We start from the raw sequence: 13,539 nt of genomic DNA on the forward strand, positions 1-13,539 counted from the left end.
TACTGAGAGTTCAGTGAGCAACGTACAGCGAACCCCCACTTCCATCTTCCTGAACAGCTGTCACCTGTCAAGACCAATCCTGACTCCATCTTCAGACATTGTCCTCACACTTGTTATTCTCCACCGGATCCAAGACATCATCTCACCTCACCCATAATATTTTCAGCATGCATTTTTTACAAGATTTTTTTTTAATTCATTTGAGAGAGAGAGAGAGAAGAGAAAATGAGCAAGAGCATGAGGAGGGGAGGGGCAGAGGGAGACAGAAAGGCAGACTCTCCACTGAGCAGGGAGCCTGATGCGGGACTCGATCCCAGGACCCCGAGATCATGACTTGACCTGAGCCAAAGGCAGACACTTAACTGACTGAGCCACCCGGGTACCCCCTCTGCATGCACATTTACAAGATAAAGATTCTTTAAAAAACATAATCACAATACTCTGATTACCCCTAAAAAATAAAAATTGCTTAATGTTATCAAATACCCAGCCAGTGTTCAAATGATCAATTTTCCCATAAATGTAATGAGACGCTTCGAAAAAAATAACAGTTTGAATTAGAAGTCAACAAAGATTGACTGTATTGTGTTTGGCTGATATGTAAGGTTTCCTTTAACATATAATTTTTTAAAAAAATTTTTTTATAAACATGTATTTTTATCCCCAGGGGTACAGGTCTGTGAATCAGCACTCACCAAAGCACATACCCTCCCCAGTGTCCATAACCCCAGCCCCCTTCTCCCAACCCCCCTCCCCCCAGCAACCCTCAGTTTGTTTTATAAGATTAAGAGTCACTTATGGTTTGTCTCCCTCCCAATCCCATCTTGTTTCATTGATTCTTCTCCTACCCACTTAAGCCCCCATGTTGCATCACCACTTCCTCATATCAGGGAGATCATATGATAGTTGTCTTTCTCTGCTTGACTTATTTCGCTAAGCATGATACACTCTAGTTCCATCCATGTTGTCGCAAATGGCAAGATTTCATTTCTTTTGATGGCTGCATAGTATTCCATTGTGTATATATACCACATCTTCTTTATCCATTCATCTGTTGATGGACATCTAGGTTCTTTCCATAGTTTGGCTATTGTGGATATTGCTGCTATAAACATTCGGGTGCACGTGCCCCTTTGGATCACTACGTTTGTATCTTTAGGGTAAATACCCAGTAGTGCAATTGCTGGGTCTAACATATAATTTTTGTCTCCAACCTTTCTCCCCTATCTGCACCACCCCCAAATAATTATTGAAGAAACCATGTTTGTCCTGTTGAGTTTCCCCGAGGCTGAATTTGGCTGGCTGCCTCCCCACAGTCTATGCAGTTGAAATGCCTTCCTCTGTCCTCTCTAATCCATAAATTGGCCATTGCATCTAGGCTTGATCAAATTCTGGTTTGAGTTTTTGGGGATATAAGATTACTTTATAGGTGTTGTGTCCTTTCATCAAGAAGTGAGTGACACCAGGGCACCTGGGTGGCTCAGTGGGTTAAGCCTCTGCCTTCGGCTCAGGTCATGATCTCAGGGTCTTGGGATGGAGCCCTGCATCAGGCTCTCTGCTCAGCAGGGAGCCTACTTCTCTCTCTCTGCCTGCCTCTCTGCCTACTTGTGATCTCTCTGTCAAGTAAATAAATAAAACCTTTAAGAAAAAAAAAAAGAAGTGAGTGACACACCATGTTATCTGGGCATCAGTGCCGTTATCGATGAACGCTAGGTTTATTAATACACGAGATGCTGTCTATGTCTATCCTTCCTCCTCCCTTTCTTAGTCGCAATTCTTGTTTAAAGGAAACTATTTCTCATCTACTATTTGGTTGCCCAGTGGTACAGTCTTACAAGAAAAAGGATAAATGTTAGGAGGGTTTAAAAAAATTCTTTTATTTAACAATTTTGAAAATAATGATTTAGTTTCCTAGCATTCTCTAACAGTGACCAATTTTTGTTTGTTCACGTTTTAGCATTGTCGTAAAATTATGTGTGTCCGTCGTAAACTCACGTGGGTTTGGTGTGTTTCCCTCCATTGCAGTTCTTCTTACTGATGCTGGCAGTTACCAGTCCTTGCTTGGTGGAAACCTCTTCAGGTTGGCTTCCAAGAGCTTCCTGGGTTTAGAGTATGAGATGTTTTAGGCTGGTGCCGTTCAGTATTTAATTTTTAATGATGTGTTGTCGATCCTTGGTGACCTGAAATTGGGGCCAACACTGGACCTTTCCAGATAATGCGCTAATAGGCAGTAAGCAGAGAAAGAGGTTTGGTTGGTCTAGACACCTGATTTCCACCATGGCTCTACACAGAAGTGCGCAGACACAAACCCACTGGTCACACAGGGATCAGAGAATCTCCAGGAAGGTTTATGAGCAACCTCATGTCTCCTGACTCAAATCCAGACCTGGAGCCTGCAGCCAATAAGGGGGCCTCCTATTCAGCTCAAGAGTCTTTGGGGGGCACTGGAATTTAGAGGGGTGCTTTGATGGAGGGGGTGAGCAGAAAGCCTAACAGGTGGAAAGCAAACGAGTTTATGTTATTCTGGAACTGCCTTCGCAAGACACTGATCACCCGTTTGGGTGATTCAAAAAGGACCTTCTAGTAAGAAATGTCAACACAAAAAGAATTGGATCAAAGGACCCCCACGTATCCATTACTCGCTGTCAGCCAGTCTTGCCCTATCTAGTCCACGTCTACCCTCCCCACTGCTGGATTATCTCCGAACCAATTCCAGACATCACATCCTTCCTTCTGGAAAGGCTTTGGTACTCTCTCTAGCAGGTAGGGACCCCCCTTCCCCTTTTTTGCACACAGCCATGAAGCCATTATTGTAACTAAAAAAATTAGCAATGATTCGTTAATGTTGTCTGATAACATGGTCGTTGCTCAAATGTTCACTGTTGTCTCATAAATGTCTTTTTATTGTTGGTTTATTCCAGTCGGTCCCCAACAAATCCACCACTGCATGTGGCTGATGTGTCTTTCAACCTCTAACAGTCCCCTCCCCTTCCGTTCTTGCTGTTTATTTGTTGAAAAGCCTGGCCACTGGTTCTATAGGATTTTCAACATGTTGGGTTTGTCTGATTGCTTTTCGTTTGATGTGTTTTTCTATTCCCTGTACTTCCTGTCCACCAATGGTTAAATCTAGAGGCTTGATCAAGTTCAAGGTCAGTTTGGTTTAGTTTTTGCTTTTTATGAGTTCATTGGAGGTGGGGTATTTTTATGGCCTTCCCTAGGGAGGCACACGCTGTCAGAACTGTCTGTCCATCCCTTGCTCGGAAACACCTGCCATCAGATCCAGTGACTAAGAAGTTCCCCATCACCCTTTCCCTAATACTTGCCTAGAAACATTATTTATTAGGAGTTGCAAAATGGTGGTTTTTCAAAATGCTGTTATTCCTTCTGTGTTTATGTGCTGGAATTCTCTGTTAAGGATAATTTTCCTTGGAGGCGTCTGGGTGGCTCAGTCAGTTACATCTGCCTTTGGCTCAGGTCATGATCATGAGGTCCTGAGTTCAAACTCCTCATGGTGGGGGGGGGGGCCCGCTCAGCAGGGACCCTTCACCCTCTCTCTGATGCTACTCTTGCTCATGCTCTCTCTCCCTGTGTGTCTTAAATAAATAACTACTTTTTTTTTTTTTTTAAAGATAATCTTCCTTCCTGGACTGTTTGGCTTCTTTGAAATGAAGTTCGAACAGCAAGGCAGTTTGCTCGGTTCATTAATTTTTCAAAAGAAATGTTTCTTGATGTCTTTTAAAAGCCTGCATTTTATTTTTAGAATTGTGTGCATGACAGGTGGGGTTTGAAATTGCCTGTGCCCCTTTTGGGAAGTATGGGCCCCCACTTGTTGGGTGTCCTAGCCAAAGCAGCGCTGGGTACCGTTCTGCTTACCTGATCATTTTCGGGTGATTGATAAGGTTTGCGGTAGGGGTAACTCTGCTATTTTTGTCACAGCGAATCTATCTTTTTTCCTGTGGGTGGAAGTGAGGTGTTTGGACTTGGCTTGATTTAATAAAGCTGTTGCAGATTGACAAGCAGGTTTCAAACATCGTAAGCCTATAAAGAAAAGGATGATTTAGAGTAGTTATTTATGTCAATGTTAATAGCACAGCAAGAATTCATAACAGTCCTGAATGCGATTCTTCCCTAGCTCAACACATAGAAATAACCAACTAACACATATATTTTAGAATATTTTGATATTTAACATATTTAAATGATATATTCAAAGTAATGTATATTTTATAATAAGAAAACCACCCACAGCTCAGATGTGCATCTTTTTGGTTCTGTGTCTTCCATTTTCATTCTGGCCATCTGACAACACACATTGCTTATACCACGCAGTGTGGAGTTGTAAGCCAGAGAAAAACCTAGTAAATTTCTGCAATAATCGGGAGGGACCAGACAGTTGCAAAATTCCTTGAATGTAGGAATCAGGAATTCATATGGCCTAGGACATAGAATTACTTCCAAACAGTTGTAACCTAACTTCAAAGAAAGGTTGCATTTTTTTAAAAAAGATTTTATTTATTTATTTGACAGATCACAAGCAGGCAGAGAGGCAGGCAGAGAGGGGAGTGGGAGAAGCAGGCTCCCCGCTGAGCAGAGAGCCCGACTCGGGACTCCATCCCAGGACTCCAGGATCATGACCTGAGCTGAAGGCAGCGGCTTAACCGACTGAGCCAGCCAGGTGCCCCAAAAGGTTGCATTTTTAACCCCCGATGGAATTGCCTGGGTACATCGCTAACATCAAGGGCTCGGGTCCTAGGAGCAACATAGCAATCGTGGGCATGAATGGGCGGACACCAGCACTGACACTGAGAAAAGGAGAAACCACGGGCCCGAAACGTAGACCTGGGGCCCCATCAGCAGTGGTTAAAGACCGTGCCCGGTGGAGGGGAATCAGGGAGTGGTTCCAGGGACAGAGAGACAGACAGACACACACACACACGGAGACACACACACACGGAGACTGTGAGGCCTACAGGGCTCCTTGCAGAGGTCAGCTAAAGTGTTTTATAGGCAGGAAAAATGATGTGTGTGCGTGCAGGTAACAGATGGCTCAGTGCCATGGGGGGGTCACGCCCCGCACCCAGAGAGGCACACCGCACCCCATCACTGACCTCCTGTAATAAAAACGAAATCAAAGGCTGCTCCAGATGTTGGCATCTCTTCTCCAAGTTCCTGCCCTGCCCCTGGGCCTCTGTCTTGTCTGATCGGAGGACCTGGCTCGCATTGGACAGGCTTGCACGCTCTCAGCAACACCTTGGCAAGGGCAAAACCACTCCTCCAGGCCCCAGGCCCACACACGCCGCTGCCGCCTCCACACTGCCCCCTCCTGGCTCACAGGCCTTAGTTCCTGGCCGGGCCAGGCAGCTTTGCGGGGGCTGGCTCCAGGGCAGGGTCCAGAGTGGCCCTGAGGCCCTGAGTCCAGACACCTGCTGCCAGCAGCATTTCCATCACCCCCACAGCCTCCCCACCCCCGGCCCCCGAGTGCTCCCTCATCTCAGAGCTGGCCTGCATGGTCACCGTCCGTCTCTCCGAGCCTCCTGCTCCGGTCCCTCCGCCGCCTCCCCACCTGTCTCCCTCCGTCCTTTGTTCTTCCTTTTCTCTTTATCCACCTGTTGATTTCTCTCCAGACCCGATCTCACTCAGGTCTACCCCTCTTTTTAGGGACACCTGCCTTCCCTAGGACTCACGTCCCCCAGGCCTGGTCTCTTCCTGCCCGTCACCGCTGGCCTCTGTCCAGCCGTCCCGCCCTCGGTGTGGGGCTCCTGGCCGGCCTTCTGCCCTCCGCTCCCTCTGCAGCCGCTGACCAGCTCACCGTGTGGCTCCCAGTTGCCAGTGCCAGCCTTAGCCTGTGTGAGTTCACAGCAGCGTCTCACATTTGCTGGATTCAAAGACACGCACTTTCCAGAACCCCTCGCCTCTCTCGATCCCCACCCTTCAGTGTTCCTGCCCCCAGGATTCCAGCCTTGGCTTTCCTTGAAACAACAACTCCCCTTACCCACTGCCCAACCCCTGGTAGCCACCATTCTCCTATCTGTTTCTATAGGTTTGGCTACTCTAGGACCCTCCTGATATGTGGAATCATACGGAATCAGTATTTTTATGACTGGGGTATTTCACTTAACACAGTGTCCCTGGGGGTCATCTATGTTGAAACATGTGATGAGATTTCTTCCCTTTATACGGCTGAATAATACTCCATTCTACGCCCAGACCACACTGTGTCTATCCATTCATCTGTTGATGGACACTTGGTTGCTGCCACCTCTTGGCTCTTGTGGAAAGCACTGCTTCGAACATGGCCGTGCAAATGTTTCCTCAAGATCCTTTCAGTGCTTTCGGGTGTATACCCAGAAGTGGGACGGCTGGCTCGTGTTCTATGTGTAATTTTTTGAGGAACCACCATATTGTTTTCCATAATGGTTACACCATTTTATAATCCCATCAATAATGAGTAGGCATTTCAATTTTTCTGTTTTTTAAAAAACATTTTATTTATTTACTTAGAGCACGTGCAGGGGGAGGGGCAAAGGGAGAGGGAAAGAGACTCTCAAGCAGACTCCATGCTTAGCACAGAGCCCGACACGGGGCTCCATCTCACGACCCTCAGATCATGACCTGAGCCGAAATCAAGAGTGGGACTCAAGTGACGGAGCCACCCAGGCACCCCCAATTTTTCTGTTTCTGCCAAGACCTATTATTTTCTGGGCTTTTTTTGATAGTAGCCATCCTGCCACATATTTTGATTTGTATTTCTCTGATGATTAGTGACGTCTGCCATTTTCTCATACGCTTGTTGGCCATGTGTATATCCTCATTTGTAGAAATGTCTATTCAAGTCCTTTGCCCATTTTTAAATTGGGTTATTTGATTTTTTTTGTTGTTGTTGACTTGTAGTTCTTTATATAGTCTGCATAGTAACCCCTTATCAGGTATCAGATCTGCAAATATTTTCGCCGGTTTTGTAGGTTGTCTTTTCCACTTTGTTGATTTTGATGCACAAAAGTTTTCAAGCTGGATCGAGCCTCACTTGTCTGTGCTCTTGTTGCTTGTGCTGGGCGTGTTTATAGAACATGTCTGAGTCCCACAGCTCACCAGCTCACGCCACAGAAGGGCAGTAAGACCCAGTGCCACCATCTTTGTTCCTTACAAGGCTGTAGAATTGGGGGTTCCTAGTTTTTAGTGTGGACATGTCCTCCCTAAAATTGGGGGGGGGAGCTTCTTACTGGGCAGAAACTTCCCCCAGGTCCACTGTAATCGACCAGCTTATAGATTGTTGAGAAAAGGACACTTTTCCTTTTTAATACAACAGCAGCCTATAACCACATGCACAAACTTCTAAGAGCCCATTGACATGGTGTACTTAACCTGTGAATAAACATATCCTAGGAAAACAAAGATCAAAATAATGCACACTTCGCTGCTAAAAATTTACTTTGCCATTTACTTTTTGGCAAAAGGGGAGAATGGGAAAGAATAGTGAAGGCAGTAAAAAGGCAGTGGAGAGACAGCCCTCCCCTTCTTCTTCATCCGGGTCCTGGGTGTTCATTGGTGCTTGTGTGGACTGAGTGGAGATGACCAAGTGTGTACGGGCAGTTGGTGCTGGGAACCCAGGGTGACCTGCACAGGATGTCAGCGCCCAAGCCTCTGCCCACCTGCTGACTGCAGGGTGACATGTTTGTAAGAGAAAAGTCTGGCTCACCACCCCCTCAATCCTCCACAAGCCATCTGCAGAAAAGAGGGAGCTAAGCACAGTCTCTTTACAGGGCACATGGATTCTTCCAGGCCTGCAAAAATCAATAACTAATGAAGGCTACATGAATATCTTCGTTTCATGGTATCTGTGGATCTTGGCTCTTTCTTACCTCTTGAAATGTTTCCAGTGCCTACTATGTTCGTCTTTCTTCTGTTCACTTTCATAAAAGACAGCTTTTTTCTTCTGACTTTGAAATTCCCTGTGTAAACAGCATAACATCTTTCGTACCTGAGTCCATCCAAGGGAAAACAACCCAACAGCTAGGAGAGTACTCGAAAACTCTCTGGTTGCCATCAGCGAATCTGAAAGAATGCGTATGACCCTATTACTATAAGTATTTCCTTTGAGGTCACCTTTACCATTATTGGGGTTAAAAGAGGTATCTGTACCTAAGGGAGAGAAGTTACTGAAAATTTTACTATATTTGTGTGTTTCTATGTTTAGAGAAATGTGTAAAAGTAGATATGTGACTTTAAACCTTTTCATTTTTTTTTTTTACTGTAGTGAAATACACACAAAACAGAATTTATCATTTTAACCATTTTGTGCACATGGTTCTGTGGCATTAAGCCCATTCACATTGTTGTGCAACTGTCCCTACCACCCATTTCCAGAAGTTTCTCCTTCCACACTGTAGATCTGTACCCATTAAACAACTCCCTGTTCCCTCTTTATACTTTTTTTTTTTTAAAGATTTTATTTATTTATTTGACAGAGAGAAATCACAAGTAGATGGAGAGGCAGGCAGAGAGAGAGAGAGGGAAGCAGGCTCCCTGCTGAGCAGAGAGCCCGATGCGGGACTCGATCCCAGGACCCTGAGATCATGACCTGAGCCGAAGGCAGCGGCTTAACCCACTGAGCCACCCAGGCACCCTCTTTATACTTTTTTTGAGAATGATTTTTATTTTTTTAAAGATTTTATTTGCTTATTTGAGAGAGAGCAGAAGCAGGGGAGCAGCAAGCAGAGGGAGAGGGAGAAGCAGGCTTCCTGCTAAGCAGGGAGCCCGACGCAGGGCTCAATCCCAAGACCCTGGGATTATGACCTGAGCCGAAGGCAGATGCTTAAAGACTGAGCCACCCAGGAGGCCCTAAAATGACTTATAATAAAAGCTTTTATTTTGAAAAACAGGATATGTTTTACCTCGACCCACAAATAATGTTTGCTCATTCTGTTGTGCTTCCAACTTTATTTTTCCTATGAAGTTGTTCCCCCACAAAAGCTCATTGCAGTCTCCTTCAACTGAGTCAGTCAAATGAGACACATTTGAAATGCCAATTTTATGAGATTTCAAGGTAATCTTCGACAGGGTTTCAGAGAAAGTGAGTAGGGTTTTCTCTAGAATGACTCTCAGTGTTCTTAACCCCATCTGTTGAGATGGATCACAGATTTTGTCCATTGTGTGAGCTATATCTTTGTATTTCTTTGTTCCCTTTCATTTTCATTTTATTCTTTTTCTTTTTGTTGGGGGGTGGATAAAATCTATTGTTGGCACTTTTTTAAAGAATTTTAATTCCAGTGTAGTTAACATGCAGTGTTACATCTGTGTCCAGCGGACTACACCGTGGTTCAGCCCTTCCGTATATCGGTCAGTACCTACCAAGATAATCGTCCTCTTAGTTTTCCAGTTTTCTTATATTTGCTTCAGTGCCGTGTCTAAGGCCCATTGTTGGCTCTGCACTGTACTGCGCACCATAGAAAACATCAAAGTTGAAAATGTGGTTACCACTTGGAACAGTAACGTGGTTATGGGGAGAAATGCAGTAGAACTAGGACATTCATTTAGAGCTGGCTACAGAAAACGTGATTTCCAGTGTAAAATTAATATGCCACTTATGAACCTATGATATGAAATCAGAGCTGAAATCTGGCAATAGATTAGATTAATAATGATGATGATGATATTAACACTTAACAGTCATGAAGCACTTACGTAATGTGCCAAACAGCACACCAGTTCATCCCCCACATGATCCAGCGTAAGCCTCACAAAAACTCTACAGTAAGTTACTGTCAGTGCCTCATTTTACAGTGGAAAGAGCTGATGCACTCAGGGCAAGGTGCTGGGGGCGTGGTGAAAGGGAGATCGGGTTGTTACGGGAACCGAGGGTGACATTCCCCATCACTGTGCGGACAACCGTTGGAACACCGTTACGTCATTCAGAATATCTGGTCCGGAGCTAAAGGAGTCGATCGTGTGAGGTTAGATTTTGTTTTTTGTTGAAATGAAAATCAAAAGGGAGCATTGAGGAGACCATCTGAATTTTATAACGGCCTCTCGTATCGCGGCTCTCATTGGTTTGCAGGCCGGGGTTCTCTCTAAAAAAGCCTTCCTAGGCTGCCTCCAGATCCCTTCTTGGATGCCTTTCCCTGTAGGACACCACCGTGCCCAGCTCCGTGGTTCACCAGATGCCGGTTTCTGCCGTTCTTCATGTCAGGCTGAGGACTTGTCCCAGAGGAAATCCAGTGATGCCTGAAGAGCCTGCCTGATTGATGGTATGGTCAGTTTTTTTCATTTCTTAAGAATGTACTAAAGGGAGATACTATCAATCAGCCGATGTAAATTATTATTTTTTAACAAACTATTGCCCACTCTTGAGCTGTGAGGAAGGAGAGTTCCTTGATGTTCCCCCCAGAGATGCAGGGGTGTGCTCTCAAGGCAGGACCTGGTGATAGCTGGTCCCCCACGTCCCTAACCACCTCCCCACCAGCCACTTAGAGTCTCTTTGTCTTAAACCATCGATGTCAAGATAAATGTTGTCAACATAGCCTAAAGGCTGGTCTTATAGAAAATATTTGATCAACTAACTACACAGAGGAACTATAATAAAATCCTGGCTCTTTAGCTCCTTATCATGGGCTGTGTGGTTACAAAATATTTTGTTTTTATCTCCCTTCTTGTGGCTAATACTTATAAAGCCAGTAATAATTTTATCTGAAATTCAGAAGTATCAGTGTAAGAGCCCCGAAGCCCTGTAAAGAAAATTACTGTTTTTCTTTCCTCCAATATTGACAAGCTCCCAAACACATCCAGTGTCAAGCAATTTGTGGCCGGTGTGTTGTTACTGCATCTGGCTTCCTTCTGTCGCCAAGTGACAAGAGCGGAACTAAAGCATGTCCCTTCAGTTTTAAATCGGCCTCGGATGGGAAGGAACGGAGCCCAGGCAGGGGGATGGGGATGCAAGCAAAAGCCACAGGGACAGGGCATGAAATTTACAAAAATCTGAATATGTTTGAAAACTCTGGGAAGGCCATGTTTGTTCCATTTTTGCATTATATTGGCATCAGAGCTATCCTCGAGGCAGAGACATCCCAGTTGTGCCGTGAGCCAGAGATGAGAAGGCAGTTCGACTGAACTAAGCCACCTACGATGCATTTTTGCAGACGGAAAAGGCAGACCAGTCTCTTCCAGGAAGCCCTGAATAAATCTGGGAGAGAAGGAGCCGGGAACACTGTGGGCTGGGCTGCTGGGGAAGCCAGGGGTGCTTGCGAGGTTTCCGGAGTGCCCTCGAGGTTCACCGTGCCGCCTCTGCAGAACGGGGAGAGAGCTTCCAGGGCTCTTGAGGAACTCAGGAAGCCCCCGCCGCAGGAAGAAGCTCGGTGCTGTGCGGTCGTGATCATCAGGGTCCGGCACTTTGATTTCTAGCAGATACGGTGCAAAGGGGAAACCGTGCCTGCCTGGGTCGACTGGCAAGCTCCCCAGCTTGGAGACGGGCGTGACTCAGCCACCTGATGAGCAGCTGGGCAGAGGTGGCCGAGAACTGGGCGTGCTCCGGTTACCCGCGGCTGTGAGGTGTAGGCAGAGCCCAGCGCACGCCTCTGGCTGCGACGTGGAGGTGGGAGCCTGCTACCGCGCTAGGCCCCTTGCTCTCCCCGGGATCTGCTGGGAGCAAGAAGAGAAATGAAGGCCAGGCTGACAGCGGATTGCAGCGAGTACTTCAAATTACCGGCAAAGTGAATGAATGAGTAAATACACAATGGGAATTCTGGACCAAAGCGTAGCCATGACTTTTAGGTAAAAGAATGTCTCCGTCCTGTTGTGTTTCATGATTATAGCCAACCACACATTTAAATGTAACACCAGGGGCTCTCTCAGCCCCAAGGTCCTCCATCAGAAAACAGCACACGCGAAATCGAAGAGCTGATTTCTTTTTCGGAATAAAAGTGACCATGATGAGTGAGGAACTGATCTGGTGTGCCAGAGACTCTGGGGAGGCTGGGGGCCATTTAGTTGAGGAAACAAGATTGATCGTGAATGTCAAAATCAGAAATGATCTAATTCACTTCTCGAATGAATTAAAGGGCACTTGGTACAAAATTCAAACGGCGTAAAGGCTCCCGGAATGAGCATGAATCCTTCTTTTTAAACTTGTCCGCCCACCACTCCGTTCCCACCACACCCGCTCCGCATTCGCCCGTTCTCTGGAGTTCTGTGCAAGCGTGTGGGTGGGGCGCCTACTGTATGCAACCGTATGTGTCACGCTTTCCCACTAAACAACAGAGCCTGCACACCCAGTTCCTAAGTATCGTGAATACCTGCCTTGTTCTCCATCTGCCTCGCACTCTGTGACACGAAGGCTCCGTATTTCCTTTCAGCAGTCCCCCTTTAAGCAGCGTTGACTTCTTTTCCGACCTTTCAGTAAATCCCAATTCTCTTGCTGTGGATGTTCCGGCCCCTAGGTAACTAGACCCCAGCTTTGTCGATATTTTCATTTGCCTCATAGGTTTTTGGCCGCACCCCGGCCCCTCCCACCCTGGGGTTTCGTCCCTGTGTGACTGGTGTCAGGGACATGCCATTGGCCGTGATGACCAAGGCCGCAGGGGAGCACCTGTCTCCACGATCAGCCCGAGCTGGTGGGGGATGTGTTGAGTTAGAGAGGTCCATTGGACATCCAAGTGGAGACTTCCAGAACAGAGCCAAACTGAGGGGTGTGTGGGGGTTGGGGGGCGGTGGGGGAGTCAGGGAGTCTGGCAGCCCTTCGGAAATGGTCAGTCAGAGCCCGGGTGAGGGAGAAGACGTGAGGACCGAGGGCTGGCCCCAGGTACCGGGAGGGGGCTGGGAGGGAGGTGGGGTCCCGGGGGGTGCCGCTGGGTGGGGAGGGCTGTGGGCAGCAAGGGCTGACCAGTCAGGCCGGGGTGCTGGGGCCGGGCCTCAGGCGGGAGCCCGCCATCAGGATGGGCCCCTCCTTCTACCTACGGCATCACTGGGAGGGGGGAGCGAGCCGACGCGGAGGGGTTGGCAGCTGACGCTTCCTGTCCTGCGCCACAAGGCCCTAGAGAGCCCTTGTCTGAAAATGATGAACCAAGAAATGGCAGGAATGGTAGCATCAGCGCATTAAGAAAAATGGAGGCAGACATTTCAGGACGGTCCAAATGGTTGCCCTGGAGGACAGGGCGCCGGCGGGCAGTGCAGGGGTGCGGCCTGGGACCTAAAGAGACGCCTCTGGGTACTCTGAGCCGGCACCCTGTTGGAGCGGGGAGGGAGGCGGTTTCTTCCCTAAGGAAAGTCTGAAAGACAAAAACAGTGGGCATTTGTGCACAACCCTCCCATGCACTCCCCTACCACACCCCTACACACCGGCCCACACTCCACACACTGCCCCCCTACCCCCCATCACGCATCAGGCACCACACCCCCCACAACTCCCCACACCACACACATCACAAACATACACACACCAGTCCCAACACACAGACACACACATCCCCCTCCCCCACACATTCCCCACATACACCACATACCACACACCACAGACCACACACACACACCACACACCAGCCCCAACACACA

At 47.3% G+C, this 13,539-nt stretch overlaps 1 protein-coding gene across 7 annotated transcripts in view; it reads left to right on the forward strand.

Moving 5' to 3' along the window:
• The window catches only part of EFCAB2 (EF-hand calcium binding domain 2), a 143,932-nt gene that overhangs the window by 119,011 nt on the left and 11,382 nt on the right, over nt 1-13,539 (forward strand). Inside the window, exons 7-8 of one of the 7 annotated variants that reach the window (XR_009406558.1) lie at nt 10,125-10,244; nt 11,037-11,979. The exons of 4 other annotated variants lie outside the window; for them this stretch is intronic. The gene's annotated coding sequence lies outside the window, so the exon portion shown is untranslated. Of the gene's footprint in view, nt 1-10,124; nt 10,245-11,036; nt 11,980-13,539 lie in introns of those variants that run through there. 2 more of the 7 variants (XR_009406559.1, XR_009406557.1) reach the window with 2 other exon arrangements.

Source organism: Mustela nigripes, chromosome 10 (assembly GCF_022355385.1).
Source record: "Mustela nigripes isolate SB6536 chromosome 10, MUSNIG.SB6536, whole genome shotgun sequence".
Lineage (NCBI taxonomy): Eukaryota > Metazoa > Chordata > Mammalia > Carnivora > Mustelidae > Mustela > Mustela nigripes.